Raw genomic sequence first — 13,754 nt, 5'->3', positions numbered from 1 at the left:
AATAAGTACATATGTAGTGCTATTTATTTCAATGAAAATACACAAGGATCATCACTAAGAAGCAGAGAACAAATTGTACAATCGATTCTCTAGGTTAGTCCATGATGCTTCTTTTCCATCTCATCTTTCTTGGAAGAATCATTCAACCGAATTACAACAAAAAAATAGACCGATGATTTTTTCTTATGCATAATCACATATTAAAAAAAATGGGGAAGCCCCATCCTCTACACCAATGACCCTTTATTAAATACATATTTAACTTGTAGATTATTGAAAAGTCTTATTATCACCTACTACCCTAATATCAATTCTTTGAACCGCCAAATGGCAAGAAAATGCTGGCAATATCTAATAGTCTGATTGTACTACTACACAACAATTACATTACTCATCAAGTAATAACTGTACACAACATGGATCACTGAAACCATGTGTTGAATCCCTTATAGATTGTAACTCTGCAAAACTCTTTGACAACAAAACTCTGCCTCAGGTTACTAACAAATCTTTATACTATCAGGAGACTACTTAATCACCTCTGCCTCAATGATGCAGTCAACCACCATATCCAACAGAAGTTCAGAACACCACCCAAAAAATATACGATCTAGCCTAGCACACAACTTATAGCAGAGTGGACAATGGATATGCTCAAGTTCTGTTGTAACATACTTGATGGCGTAATGATGAAATTTAGTATCATCAAGGTCTATTGCCTTCCCTTCAGAGCCTCCTAAAGAAGCTAGTCAACCAAACTGAAATGCGAATGTTCTTTTTGTCAAGACATAACAAGTGCTCTACAAAATATTTTGATTGATTCCTACACAAAGTATAAAAAAAATAATAAGAGAGGACACATTTCTGGTGATGAAAGCTTCAGTTCTCCTAAAGAGATAGAAAACAGGTAATGCCTTAGTGAAAGTATCGAAGTGTAGACTTTAGACGGTAGTGCAGATTTGCTATAAGTACCTGAAACAGAACATGTGCAACCTCTTCAAATCCTTGTTCGAAATGTACATAACCAGATCAGCTAAATCTTCTACAACACAGATTCATTGTAATGCAGTGAATTATCAACAATAGCACAAAATGATACCTTCAAAGCCCTACACAGTAGGAAATTAGAAGTATCATTCTAATTTCAGACATTAGCAAAAGAAGCTTTCTTAGATGGGTAATTTGCTGATACGCCAGAACAGCATTGAATCCAGAAAGAGTTCCATAAAAAGTGGTGGATTATATTAGGACATGCATGAAAGGATGTTGTTACACAAATTTGTATAATAGGACAAAATAAAGAGCAGTTGCGGAGCAAATTAAATAGGAGGACAGTAATACCGGAAAGTTAATACAATTGTAAGAAGAATCCTATATCACCTTATAAGTAGCTCATGGGTGCACAAAAGAATTAGTTTTTGACTTCAGAACTAACTTCACATAGACATGGGTACTACAAACCATTTTTGAGGGGAGGGGCACAAAGAAAGCAGACAATGACAATCAAGCCATACCTATCCTCTTGAATCTGGAGATGCTTAATCAGTAGTTGTAGAGCTAATGAGCTGGAACAGTAGTTTTCTTTTCATTAATTCTCGCTGCCTTCAGATCCTATATACAGAGAGCAGTTGCAGAATTGCATGTGAAATGCATTAAATCCTATGATCCAATGAGTTGGTTATAGTAATAACACAAACCATTTTTGAGATCAAATACTCAAACCAGAGATGACTCGAACCAGAACATGTATACTGCTTTATTTTTGTTATCAAATACTGCAACTTTATTTAAACACTGACACCCTCATGAACACATATTACTGCTACATCAGGAGAAATACAGGGCTGAACTAAATTATGTTATATATAAAAGCTAAAAAGCATTCTTCTGCAATTCCATTTCCAAAACAAATGATTAGTCATACCTAATATTACATCTTTTTTACTTTGGTACGACCACACTTTATATATCAGCAGTATAAAACACAACACTATCTGAAGGACAGCAGTATAAAACACGGGAGTATAAAACATGGATGATTAATATTACCTTGGTGTCTTGATACTTCTTCTCTTCTTCCTCAGACCTGCACACATCATGTTCAAAAATCACATCAGGTAGCTAGCAGAGAGAATAGGAGCAATGTTTGGGGAAAAGATTCACCTGGCACCGCGGCCAGGGTCAGCCGCTCTCCGCGCCGTAGAGCGTGTGCACGAAATTTGCGTCTCGTGCGCCGCGAATGGTGGCGGCGCTCACGGCGGCTGCAGTGGGCGGCGTCGGGCCGCCCCCGGGCCGCATTGGTGGCGGGTGGCTGGCGCTGACCATCTGCTCTCCTTCTGCTGCGGCGCCCATGCCGGGCCACCTCGCCAAGGTGTCTCGCTTCTCCAAGATGACCGGCCGCAGCTTCCTGCCGCGCCACTGCAGGGGCAACCTGTTGTACGTGTCCGACACGCCGCCGCCGGTGTGCTAGGTCGAGAAGGAGAGGCGCGACGACGCGGCGGCTCTCCGTCCGGCGGCACCAGTTCCGAGGCTGTGACCAAGCTGCAGCCTACTGCCGAGGGATCGGCGGAGGCTGGCCACGACGGCGACTTCTTCCCGGCCGCGGCTGGCCACATCGGAGCTCCTGGCAACCCAGACCTGAATACATCACATCACAGGCTCAGGCTCACCATTAACCACACTACTTAAACCAGAACAAATCAAGTATAATGGGAGTAGCCTATCATAGGGTTTAACCAAATCCCAATGCGAAATATCTGCTTGTTTAAATTCTGAACTATATATTCTTGACAGTAGCATGAATCGTGAGATAAAGAACTATAAGAAATAGTGAAATGCAAATGAGTTCAAACATTCATGTTACTGTCAACACAAATCTTCAGCAGAACCAGATCTGGAAACTTGAGCCACACAGTAGGCATATTGACTAACTAAGGCTATACACTGTGCACAAACTTATCAAAATTTACCTTTCATTATTCACCAAACCAAAGAGAGAGAAAGAGAGATATATGCGAGACGGTATGGCAGCCATCATTGACCTTGATCTAAATAGGTGGTATTGCCCCTCTTTAGTTTTATTCTTTATTTTAACCCACAACGAGAAATACTTCAATTATCTCCATGATTATCAAGTATCAATAAACATCTATCACCTGACTTCAAATTAGTAACTTTTGCAATGCTACTACAATACAAATATATCACCGTTAATATATGAAAGATATGGTTCTTAAATGCCCAAATTACATTACCAGCTTCATACAACAGAAGATACAATTTGGATATTTTGATTTTAAGACGTTAAATAGTAGCATATTGTCTGTTATGCTACATACACTCATACTACTTGGAGTCTTCGATTTGAAGTTGTTATGTACAATCTAATTAACCTAAGGAGAAGCATACAAAAGAAAACACGTGGCACCTCAATCACTTGGTACAAAAGAAAACACGTGGCAAGCCCAGGAGAACATTTGTGGCAAAATAAATGGGCATTCTTCAAGCTCAATGGATCAAAAAAATCTACATAACAAAGTTTCATAGATTAAGCTTCTTGACAACAGCTGTAGGGGACTTACGAGCACCTCATCGGGAGAATAACCTACTCCTCGTGGCAACTTCTTCTGTCGCTGATGCATCTTTCGTTTCACGTCCCTATGGCCTGAAGGTTTCGAGCAGTGGCAACTATGAGGGCAACAGTAAATGAGGCGCCATCTAGTGATGTGCTACCACTGCTCCAACCACATACACCACAACAGCCATGTTGTGTGAGCGCCATCGTGTGATAGTACCCTCGGAGCTGCCAGGGAGCAGCGCAGGAGGCCTGAGGTATGTTAAATTACTGTAAATAAATTGGTTTATAATGTTCATACAAGAAACAAAAAGGTACCACAAGCTGAATTTCAGGAACATTGCATCAAATGATAGCTTTGCAGTTCGGCAAAATGACATCACAGAGATATTCGTCTCTCATAACCAACATGTAGACATCATTTTGTTCGTCTATTATTATCTGTTCTCAACAGTAAGAAGGAACATGAGAATGAGAACACTTTGCATATGTTCTTATCAGCAATGAAACGGAACCAAATAATAATAAAACTAAGCATGTATTCTTAGCAGTAAAATAAACACATCTCGCATGTATTGATTCCTGTCAGGATCTGAAATACTTTGGACATCTCAGAAATTTGGGAAGAAACATAAGGGTATCAAATTAAACACTTAAACCTGATAACAAAAGCACCACTGGCTAGAATATGCACCAGGTTTAACATGCCATTAAATGAAAAAGGTAGCTGGGTACCTGAATTGCCGAGCTATACACAGATTTTTTTTTTCGAAAGAGCTATACACAGATCTTGACCAGATTGGATCACCCAACCACACTCACGGTCACATTCTGCTCCCAGGGAAAACCAGAATAACACACACCTAACTCTAAGTGATACCTTTCCTTCACCCATGCTCACATCTATCTCAACAATGCTACTCATTTTGAGAGAGCTGTAAAGCTACTCCTAAGCATTGCACAAACCATTGTCAGTTTTATATACTGATAGTGAAAATCTGGGATCGAGCACACCTACTATTTATCAGACCATATATTTAGTGCAAATGTGCAAATATATAAAAGTTTTCTTAAAGCAAAACGACATTGCTCACACTTTATCTCAATCATCATCTTTGAGACAGCGAATCTCAGTTACACACTATATGCAAAGTGAACCGATGAGCAAAAGTTGACTGGACATGCTGATCAACAATCTTTTTTTTTGTACCACACCCACCTAATCTAGCTTCTTTTGTAAGGACTGCAAACTAATTTTAATAGAAACACTGAAGCATAAAAGAGAACTACTAAGGAAGGAAAAAACATACAGATAGAAATCTGCAACTCACCGTCTGCAGCCCCTTCCATCTTCGTGGGCGTGGGCGCTTGGGAATATAGTCAGCGTGGTGTCCGAACTTATATAGATTCTGGGCTGCTTTGTAGTCTCCAATTTGAATCTGCAGGCCATAAAGCTCCGGCACTTATATAGAAGTATAGAACCAAAGGCACACTACAAAGATGCGTTAACCAGCCATGATACTAAATTTACATTAAGTACTACGAATAACAAACCCTTGAACTGATGCATTTTTTACACAAAGATGCGATAACCAGCCATGAGACTACATTAACATTAAGTACCACGAATAAACAAAACCTTGAGCTGATGTATTTTTTAACCCAGGCTACGGAACCTTCACTATCGAAGAAGACCTGAGAGAGGCCTTCCGCGATGGCCCTAAAAACCTACATCCATGTTCTTCTATCTCTCCAGATATCCGAATAAGTAAAAATACAGTAGCTTAGCGGTTACATGATACCGTGGTACAATGTTTAGACGAAGGATCAACAGATTCAACAAAGCCATAGAAAACTCCAGATCCTGTCAAACAAGGAGCAGCCTGTAAATAGTAGTACAATTTTGAAGCAAGCCCAGGAGAACATTTGTGGCAAAATAAATGGGCATTCTTCAAGCTCAATGGATCAAAAAAATCTACATAACAAAGTTTCATAGATTAAGCTTCTTGACAACAGCTGTAGGGGACTTACGAGCACCTCATCGGGAGAATAACCTACTCCTCGTGGCAACTTCTTCTGTCGCTGATGCATCTTTCGTTTCACGTCCCTATGGCCTGAAGGTTTCGAGCAGTGGCAACTATGAGGGCAACAGTAAATGAGGCGCCATCTAGTGATGTGCTACCACTGCTCCAACCACATACACCACAACAGCCATGTTGTGTGAGCGCCATCGTGTGATAGTACCCTCGGAGCTGCCAGGGAGCAGCGCAGGAGGCCTGAGGTATGTTAAATTACTGTAAATAAATTGGTTTTCAACAGAAAAGAATTTGTGTTAAAAAAAGAGGATATGCACCACCTCGAGGATTAGCTGTACTGGTCTGATTCACCCACTAAACAACTGAAGAAGTTCAGAAAACATCCACAATATCTTTTATGATGGATTTGACCAGAGCGACATGCAATTTCTCCAATAACCTTGAATCCTGCAAAATGAGTACCAGCAACAACTTGCATTCAGAAATAAAATCTCAGAAAACTTTGCTGTGATCCAATTTCTTATTGAAAATGAAACGAGAAAGGAAGCAGAGCACGTCGCAGACGCTTGGAGAGAGGTGGGGGCTGGGAGAAGCTCACCTTGCCCTCTGAAGCCGAGCTTGTGGTCTTGAACACCAGTCCCACCGCCTGCCAGGCTGTTGCACCGCACTCTTCGCTCACCCTCCATTCTTTCTTTCTAGCCTGGACAATATCTCTGTAATCTACTACAATCGAAAGTAGGGCAGCGACAGTATGCTCAGTTTATCAACATGAGTTGCATTCAGAAAAAATACATATGCTTACTATGCAAAAGAGTGGTTGATTATCAGCAAATCTGATTTCATATCAGATGCTAATCAGATACGTTGGGTGGTGAAAAAACTTTGATAATAAAGATCACATTGACGTGAGAATCATAATTGAAATAAAACCAGACCTAGCGATCCAACCCACTGAATAAATCTGGAACCTAAAGCATATACGCTAAAAACTGCAAGAGAAGGCTATGATTTTCTCTGGGCTGGGAAGATCCACCTTTCCCGTTTCCTTGTGTAAGAAATAAAAGCTGACGCAGAGCACATGTCCGTGAAAATCAGGAAATTAGAACAGGGGAAAGAGATGAGATGGAAGAACTCACCTAGGGAGATAGGTTAGACGAGCAACGGGACGGCTATTGTGCTCCGGCGAGCGGCGCCATGGCCGCTGCTCAGCGCCAGGCGCACCGGTGCCAAGGAGGAGGAGGCCGCGCGACCCTGAGGGCTCCCCGTGCCGGCCCCCCTCGTGCTTCTCGCCAGGCTGCGGCCCAAAGCCAGCAGATGACGGCGCTCGAGCCCTCCGGCTGTGGACGAGCTTCTCAAGGCAGCGCACTGCCACCACTGTCCGCGCCATCGCCCTCCTTCGTGCGCGCTCCTGCCACTGCGGTCGTCCCCGTCCGGTTCCATCCTGGGGAGAGGCGGCGCGCCACCGTTGGGGAGGAAGAGAGAGGTTGTCGTTGGGAGGAGAAACGGGCGCGGATTGGGGAGCGAGGAGAGAGGCGGCGCGGATTGGGGGAGGAAAAGATGAGGCATGGATTGGAGGCAGCGTATTGGGTAGTGGTTCACCGATCTAGGGTTTCACCGCTGCCCGCCTGCGTAGGAAAAGAAAGGCGACTCAAACGAGCAACCCTCGCTGCCTCTCGCTGGCCGCCCCACACTCGTTTGGGCCCAGACGTCATGGACCAAGAACCGGAAGCAATGGGGAAAAAAAGAACGACCACATCCAACGGCTGAGGTAGAAAGTGGGAGCTGGGAATTACTGTTCAAAGTGGAATGGACGAACCAGATGGATTTGCCCCTCTCAGACCCCCTGGTTGAGAGGGTAGTCTAGAGACATTTATAGGAGAAATTAAACTGGGACTCAAGGGCCTTTGAATCGATTGGTTGAGTACACTATTTTTTCCCAAATCATACTATATACCTTTGTTTATTTCAATGCAAACTGTGGGCAGTTCTTTGTGATTTTTGTAATGTTCTCCACACAGAGCTTCTCCTATCTTATGTGAGCGATGTGACCATTTCTACTTGTGCTCGTAGGATTAAGTGTTTAGACTTTGCTCTACATGTACATGCCTACTAACAATTTCCTAGTATTATTTAAATTGATGTCTCTACTGAATTTTGTAGGAAACCAGTATGCAAGTTGGTGCTTGCCAACGTGAAGATATCAATGTTGCAGAATTGTATATCTTGTAACATCTAATATAGGTAAGAATACCCTTTTTACATGTTTTGGATCAAATATATAGTAGAAATTAATATACCCTTGCCTACTGTTTTTTTGCAACGTCCGTTCTAAAATATGGACTTCCTTTTTGCAGGAGCAAACTATCAGCAAGGCCTGCCAAATTCAAATGCTACATTAGAAGGCGGAGCACGAGAAGAAATATATATATAGAATTAGTTAGAATATCATATTGTTATGTGAGATTGTAAGATGTGTACTCTTAAGATTATTTTCATGTATGGATGGTGATTTTAATTATAAATATAGAAATGTTTCTTCATGCAATGCTTTGATATTCTATACTTGTGTGCTGCCGAATATATGTATTAAGTAGTATTCTCTCGAGGAAACAAGTACTGCAATATATGAAGCTACAAAGCCACCCAATCCAAAAAAAAATTGTGTCAAAATAAATTATTCAATCCACATATATTATGTACCAACGGACCCATATGCGTTGCTCAACATTCGTTGCCACTTTGCAACGCTCTATCCCATGGTTACCAACGGACCAATACGCGTTGCATTGTACCCTTGCAACACCCAAAAACGCAACGCATCATTATCCGTTGGTAGAGGTGCTAGCAACGCCTATATTGACATTTAGATACAGATAAATCTGTTGCTGTAGGTAGGGTCCTGTTGTAGTGACTTGTGCTGCTATTATTGCCTCACAGTGATGCTATTATCCTATTCAAGCATGATTTGATGTATATCCATGCTTGAATGAAATACTTATGTATGAACTGCTTATGCAGTGTGAATCGAATGACTTACTTAGCATGATTTGATTTTTCATGATTAATTAATAAGTAAATGGAATCTGAATCCATTACTGGATAGTGATGATTTATTGTTTGGTCAATAGCCTTGGCATTCAGATAGGTATTACTGAATCATATGCTTCAGCAATCCTCCTGTGCATGTCATGCTGTTACCAGGTTTTCATTTCTGTCAGTTATCCTTGATGAACCATATTGATACGTCTCCGACGTATCGATAATTTCTTGTGTTCCATGCAACATTATTGATGATATCTACATGTTTTATGCACACTTTATGTCATATTCGTGCATTTTCTGGAACTAACCTATTAACAAGATGCCGAAGTGCCGATTCTTTGTCTGCTGTTTTTGGTTTCAGAAATCCTAGTAACGAAATATTCTCGGAATTGGACGAAATCAACGCCCAGGGTCCTATTTTGCCACGAAGCTTCCAGAAGACCGAAGAGGAGACGAAGTGGGGCCACGAGGTGGCCAGACTACAGGGCGGCGCGGCCCAAGCCCTGGCCGCGCCGGCCTGTAGTGTGGGCCCCTTGTGCCGCCTCTTGACCTGCCCTTCCGCCTACTTAAAGCCTCCGTCGCGAAACTCCCAGTACCGAGAGCCACGATACGGAAAACCTTACTGAGACGTCGCCGCCGCCAATCCCATCTCGGGGGATTCTGGAGATCTCCTCCGGCACCCTGCCGGAGAGGGGATTCATCTCCCGGAGGACTCTACGCCACCATGGTCGCCTCCGGAGTGATGAGTGAGTAGTTCACCCCTGGACTATGGGTCCATAGCAGTAGCTAGATGGTTGTCTTCTCCTCATTGTGCTTCATTGTTGGATCTTGTGAGCTGCCTAACATGATCAAGATCATCTATCTGTAATACTATATGTTGTGTTTGTCGGGATCCGATGGATAGAGAATACTATGTTATGTTAATTATCAAGTTATTACCTATGTGTTGTTTATGATCTTGCATGCTCTCCGTTATTAGTAGAGGCTCTGGCCAAGTTGATGCTAGTAACTCCAAGAGAGAGTATTTATGCTCGATAGTGGGTTCATGTCTCCGTGAATCTGGGACAGTGACAGAAAGTTCTAAGATTATGGATGTGCTATTGCCACTAGGGATAAAACATTGATGTTATGTCTAAGGATGTAGTTATTGATTACATTACGCGCAATACTTAATGCAATTGTCAGTTGTTAGCAACTTAATACTGGAGGGGGTTCGGATGATAACCTGAAGGTGGACTTTTTAGGCATAGATGCATGCTGGATAGCGGTCTATGTACTTTGTCGTAATGCCCAATTAAATCTCACTATATTTATCATGACATGTATGTGCATTGTTATGCTCTCTCTATTTGTCAATTGCCCGACTGTAATTTGTTCACCCAACATGCTTTTATCTTATGGGAGAGACACCTCTAGTGAACTGTGGACCCCGGTCCAATTCTCTTTACTGAAATACAATCTACTGCAATACTTGTTTTACTGTTTTCTGCAAACAATCATCTTCCGCACAATACGGTTAATCCTTTGTTACAGCAAGCCGGTGAGATTGACAACCTCACTGTTTCGTTGGGGCAAAGTACTTGGTTTGTGTTGTGCAGGTTCCACGTTGGCGCCGGAATCTCTGGTGTTGCGCCGCACTACATCCCGCCGCCATCAACCTTCAACGTGCTTCTTGGCTCCTCCTGGTTCGATAAACCTTGGTTTCTTTCTGAGGGAAAACTTGCTGCTGTGCGCATCATACCTTCCTCTTGGGGTTCCCAACGAACGTGTGAGTTACACGCCATCAAGCTCTTTTTCTGGCGCCGTTGCCGGGGAGATCAAGACACGCTGCAAGGGGAGTCTCCACTTCTCAATCTCTTTACTTTGTTTTTGTCTTGCTTTATTTTATTTACTACTTTGTTTGCTGCACTAAACCAAAATACAAAAAAAAAATTAGTTGCTAGTTTTACTTTATTTGCTATCTTGTTTACTATATCAAAAACACAAAAAAATTAGTTACTCGCATTTACTTTATCTAGTTTGCTTTATTTACTACTGCTAAAATGGGTACTCCTGAAAATACTAAGTTGTGTGACTTCACAACCACAAATAATAATGATTTCTTATGCACACCTATTGCTCCACCTGCTACTACAGCAGAATTCTTTGAAATTAAACCTGCTTTACTGAATCTTGTTATGCGAGAGCAATTTTCTGGTATTAGTTCCGATGATGTTGCTGCCCATCTTAATAATTTTGTTGAATTGTGTGAAATGCAAAAGTATAAGGATGTAGATGGTGACATAATAAAATTAAAATTGTTCCCTTTCTCATTAAGAGGAAGAGCTAAAGATTGGTTGCTATCTCTGCCTAAGAATAATATTGATTCATGGACTAAATGCAAGGATGCTTTTATTGGTAGATATTATCCACCTGCTAAAATTATATCTTTGAGGAGTAGCATAATGAATTTTAAACAATTAGATACTGAGCATGTTGCACAAGCATGGGAAAGAATGAAATCTTTGGTTAAAAATTGCCCAACCCATGGACTGACTACTTGGATGATCATCCAAACCTTCTATGCAGGACTAAATTTTTCTTCGCGGAATTTATTGGATTCAGCTGCTGGAGGTACCTTTATGTCCATCACTCTTGGTGAAGCAACAAAGCTCCTTGATAATATGATGATTAATTACTCTGAATGGCGCACGGAAAGAGCTCCACAAGGTAAGAAGGTAAATTCTGTTGAAGAATCCTCTTCCTTGAATGATAAGATTGATGCTATTATGTCTATGCTTGTGAATGATAGGACTAATGTTGATCCTAATAATGTTCCGTTAGCTTCATTGGTTGCCCGAGAAGAACATGTTGATGTAAACTTCGTTAAAAATAATAATTTCAACAACAATGCTTATCGGAACAATTCTAGTAATAACTATAGGCCATATCCTTATAATAATGGTAACGGTTATGCTAATTCTTATGGGAATTCTTACAATAATAATAGGAACACACCCCCTGGACTTGAAGCTATGCTTAAAGAATTTATTAGTACACAAACTACTTTTAACAAATCTGTTGAGGAAAAGCTCAATAAAATTGATATTCTCGCTTCTAAGGTTGATAGTCTTGCCTCTGATGTTGATCTTTTGAAATCGAAAGTTATGCCTAATAGGGATATTGAAAATAAAATTGTTACTACAGCAAATGCCATCCAAGTTAGAATTAATGAGAATATAAGATTAATGGCTGAATTGCGTGCTAGGTGGGATAGAGAAGAAAATGAAAAACTAGCTAAAGAGAAGAATGTAGCTAAAGTTTGGACTATTACCACCACTAGTAATGGTAATGCTACACAAGTTGCTGCACCTCCTACTATTACTAATAAAAGAATTGGTGTTAGCAATGTTTCCACTTCTAATGCAAAGCGCGAGAAACTGCCTGAAACTGCTAAAACTGCTAAAACTGCTTGTGATAAAACTGCTGAAATTTTTTCCAACCTTGGGGATGATGATCCCATTGCTGTAGCTCATAATGATTTATATTTTGATGATTGCCACATCTCTGAAGTTATAAGTTCTTACAAAAACTTGCTAAAAGTCCTAATGCTAGTGCTATAAACTTGGCTTTCACAAAACATATTACAAATGCTCTCATAAAAGCTCGAGAAGAAAAACTAAAACTTGAAACTTCTATTCCTAGAAAGCTAGAGGATGGTTGGGAACCCATCATTAAAATGAGGGTCAATGATTTTGATTGTAATGCTTTATGTGATCTTGGTGCAAGTATTTCTGTTATGCCTAAGAAAGTCTATGATATGCTTGACTTGCCACCATTGAAAAATTGTTATTTGGATGTTAATCTCGCTGATAATGCTAAAAAGAAACCTTTGGGGAGAGTTGATAATGTTCATATTATGGTTAACAATAACCTTGTCCCCGTTGATTTTGTTGTCTTGGATATTGAATGCAATGCATCTTGCCCCATTATATTGGGAAGACCTTTTCTTCGAACCGTTGGTGCTACTATTGTTATGAAGGAAGGTAATATTAAATATCAATTTCCTCTCAAGAAAGGTATGTAACACTTCCCTAGAAAGAGAATGAAGTTACCTTATGATTCTATTATTAGAACAAATTATGATGTTGATGCTTCGTCTCTTGATGTTACTTGATTTACACTTTCTGCGCCTAGCTGAAAGGCGTTAAAGAAAAGCGCTTATGGGAGACAACCCATGGTTTTTACTACAGTACTTGGTTTTTATTTTGTGTCTTGGAAGTTGTTTACTATTGTAGCAACCTCTCCTTATCTTAGTTTTGTGTTTTGTTGTGCCAAGTAAAGTCTTTGATAGAAAAGTTCATACTAGATTTGGATTACTGCGCAGTTTCAGATTTCTTTGCTGTCACGAATTTCGACCTGCCTCCATATAGGTAGCTCAGAAAATTAAGCCAATTTACGTGCGTGATCCTCAGATATGTACGCAACTTTAATTCAATTGGGCATTTTCATTTGAGCAAGTCTGGTGCCATTTTAAAATTCGTCTTTACGAACTGTTCTGTTTTGACAGATTCTGCCTTTTATTTCGCATTGCCTCTTTTGCTATGTTGGATGAATTTCTTTGATCCATTAATGTCCAGTAGCTTTATGCAATGTCCAGAAGTGTTAAGAATGATTGTTTCACCTCTGAACATGTTAATTTTTATTGTGCACTAACCCTCTAATGAGTTGTTCTAAGTTTGGTGTGTAGGAAGTTTTCAAGGATCAAGAGAGGAGTATGATGCAATATGATCAAGGAGAGTGAAAGCTCTAAGCTTGGGGATGCCCCGGTGGTTCAACCCTGCATATTCTAAGAAGACTCAAGCGTCTAAGCTTGGGGATTCCCAAGGCATCCCCTTCTTCATCGACAACATTATCAGGTTCCTCCCCTGAAACTATATTTTTATTCTGTCACATCTTATGTGCTTTGCTTGGAGCGTCGGTTTGTTTTTGTTTTTGTTTTGTTTGAATAAAATGGATCCTAGCATTCACTATATGGGAGAGAGACACGCTCTGCTGTAGCATATGGACAAGTATGTCCTTAGGATCTACTCATAGTATTCATGGCGAAGTTTCTTCTTCGT

The 13,754-nt window shown here is 40.7% G+C and overlaps 1 long non-coding RNA gene across 2 annotated transcripts; it reads right to left on the bottom strand.

The window, feature by feature from the left end:
• Nucleotides 1-536: 536 nt before the first annotated feature.
• Nucleotides 537-2,250, bottom strand: LOC139833317 (uncharacterized). 2 transcript variants are annotated; one of them, XR_011748791.1, is made up of 4 exons: nucleotides 2,050-2,250; nucleotides 1,515-1,611; nucleotides 973-1,042; nucleotides 537-823 (listed from the first exon to the last, which is right to left on the bottom strand). It is a non-coding gene; the product is annotated as an uncharacterized lncRNA (long non-coding RNA). The 2 variants fall into 2 exon arrangements; XR_011748792.1 differs by lacking the exons at nucleotides 537-823; nucleotides 973-1,042 and adding an exon at nucleotides 866-972.
• Nucleotides 2,251-13,754: the final 11,504 nt, after the last annotated feature.

Source organism: Lolium perenne, chromosome 7, assembly GCF_019359855.2.
Source record: "Lolium perenne isolate Kyuss_39 chromosome 7, Kyuss_2.0, whole genome shotgun sequence".
In the NCBI taxonomy this organism is placed as follows: Eukaryota; Viridiplantae; Streptophyta; class Magnoliopsida; order Poales; family Poaceae; genus Lolium; species Lolium perenne.
Note: the sequence above shows the minus strand (reverse complement) of the source record. Positions and strands in the feature narration are given on the sequence as shown.